Source organism: Hyposmocoma kahamanoa, unplaced genomic scaffold, assembly GCF_003589595.1.
Source record: "Hyposmocoma kahamanoa isolate Upper Pololo Valley unplaced genomic scaffold, ASM358959v1 99702, whole genome shotgun sequence".
Lineage (NCBI taxonomy): Eukaryota > Metazoa > Arthropoda > Insecta > Lepidoptera > Cosmopterigidae > Hyposmocoma > Hyposmocoma kahamanoa.
Genome location: NW_020656001.1, coordinates 892,244 through 895,269, shown reverse-complemented (window position 1 = coordinate 895,269; position 3,026 = coordinate 892,244).

Here is a 3,026-nt window from a genome sequence, read left to right as displayed (position 1 = left end):
GCCGGGTACGGCTACTAAGCACCTGCCGCGCCCCCACGCCCCGGTGCCGCCGCGCCGACACTATCGTGAGCAATAATCAAGATCTCGACCCGATCTCATTCATTTAAACATTTTTTCTCGAGTCAAAGCGCAACTTAGTCATTAGTAGATAAATGTATGAATCGACCCTTTGCGTTCCTCTATCTCTACACGTACGATGACTTCTTACATATATTTTTCGAGACACAGGGTATATAATTGATTATATACATATCATTACAGATAGAAGTCGCTTCGTCACATTGACCATCGTTTTCGTTGTACTCACCGCGTTTTAATGTTTCTGGAGCATTGAATATGTACATGAAGATTTTGAATTCAGGATTTTTAAGAGAATGTGCCTTGCAAATAATCAATGTTCTGTGTTTAATGTTAGTACGTTCATCGCTGCGAGGCTGCGCGGGCGCCGGTGGCCGTCGGCGCTCGTGCCCGCCGACACACATCGCCCAAAAACGCGCATGTCTGTTGTCGTGTTTGCCGGGTGGAGTGATTAGGCCGATAACATGCACCACACCGGTGTAAACTAAGCTTTTCACTATTTAGTCTATTACGCTCATGCATAAACAAAAGTACCTTCCAAAATAGATTAGATTGAATCCTAATTGGAAGTCGTGTCTCGTTGTCGCCGTCTTTTGCGGTCGCGGTCGCGCACTTGTCACTAGTCTCAGAGAACATGCATGTTACTCGTCCCTAATCTACCCACGTATTGTACAAGTGTATTATCGTTTAATTAAGTTTGTTATTATAGTCATTTTTGTTCACATTAAATTATTGAACTGTACAAAATAAATATAAGAAAAATATTTTCAATTATAAATTGTAGATAGTACTCTGTAGGTTAATACTGTTTATTGATTACTTTTAATTTATTCATTTTAGTGATTATTACACACACTATGGCACAATTTTTAGCGTAAGAAGTTACTAGTAACGTTTTAGCCAAAATAGTTTTAAAATTCATATGTAAATAGTCACAGTTCAATTTTAATTTAGGCGTTAGTTTAATCTTAGCTACTAAACTGAAAGGAATTAGTACAACGCGAGTGGATTCATGCATTATGTATATTCCAAAGCTTAGAATAATAACGCATAGAATGATAGTTTCATATCACAACGAACTGTCACAAGTGAGGCAAAAATCAAATTCATGTAGGCTAGTTTTAGTAGTAGGTTTTAGTGAATATTTATATAAAAATACAAGTTGAAACGCGTTATTTCCTTGTGGAATGTGATGTTAGTATCTATTTTATGTTTGTCTGACGTATTTTTACACTCATTTACCGCACATTTCGTCATTTTTAGCTGTTCGCGGTGCAAGTTGACCTTGAGCACTGAAGGCCCGCCCGCTCGTGTAGGCCCATTGGGAGCGCTTCAATTTGCCTCACTTAGCGCGTGCGGACTAGGTTTCTACGCGTTATTATTCTAAGTTCCAAAGGTCGAAAACAAGTTCTCAAAATTGCAATGAAATTATGATCGCGACTGAACTTGAAAGACATTGTTGCCAAATTACTGGAACGCCGTCAAACGATGCCAAAAATGAGGTACAGTCAAAACTAGCGCAACTTGCGTGAATCCACTAAGGTGATATCTGTCACCACGGCTTAAAATGCAAAATTAAAAAAGTTTGCAAATTATAAATAGTATTTTTAAACATATTTTGTAAATATAGAACTAACGAGGTAAGTTAACAAAACGTGCAATCTAGAGATCGATTAACGAACTATTGAAATAGGTAATTGCTAGGAATTTATTAAATATGAAACTACCAAACTTTATATAATGCTTTATCCTCGATGCAAGTCTAGTCATAGCCTTAATTTTAATACGTTTGAAAAAAATTTTTACCTATTGTTGTTTTAAGTGAATTTATGTTAAGTATTTTATCGTTTAGTCTCTTTTACACGGGCAATAAGAATAATTATAGTAACTATAGATACCTACAAGGAAATTTTGTACTTACTCTTAACTCTAGCACTGATCAATACGTTGTAAGATTTATGAAAAACCTTATTTATTTAGCAACCATATAGACAAAAAACTCGAAGTGCGGAGCAATAAAAAAAAACAATATCATCTTGAATATATTATTTTGAATAAATCTCCGTGGAGTGATGTCTCTACTAAATTATGTAATTTCAAATTGAGAGATGATTTTTTTTTTAAATAAATTAGAATAAACGATTGATAAACACCGTTTCTCGTACTTTTAAATGAAAATACAATTTTCAACATGTTGGCCCACATATTAAGGAATACCACCAATTCGTCCGATTCATTGTGGATTTGACTATATATACGAAATTTTGTTGGTACCTGTGAGTTATAGCCTGTTCCAATCCAATGTATATAGACAGTTTAGTGATGACCAACTGTTCCGCCAACTACAAATCGATTAATTCATTGAATGAATCGATTTCTTCAATTGAATCAGTTGGAGTAACTTTATTTTATTTAATAAAATGGGTTATGCGGTTCCGCTGCTGATTACTATAAAAAATATGTGATTAAATACTGGGTGACGACATTTCATACATGAGATTAGAATTTTTTTTCTTACATAACGTATAAAAGCAAATTAAAATTTCCGAAATCTAATTTTAAATCATCCTTCAATTCAAATCTTACACTTTTAACTTTATATAAATTTTTGATTCGCTTATCGATTACAAAAACTTTAATTGAATGAACCGAATGCGTTATTTCCGTACAACCCTATGCAACCGTAGACTATTCACAAATGTATATTTGAAAAATAACCTCACTTTTGAACTAACATTTTTCAAATAAGATTTTATTTTTATTTTTTTATTTTATTCCATTTATTGATTGACTACTTTAGAATTTTAAACAAACCCGTTTGTTTACTTTTCTAGCATAACGAATTGGAACAGACTTTAATTCAATATCGAATTGCTAATGCAGAGAGGGCTAGCGCTAATGGATGCGCACTAATTTCCACCTAATAGTACTCGACACGGTATAAAGTG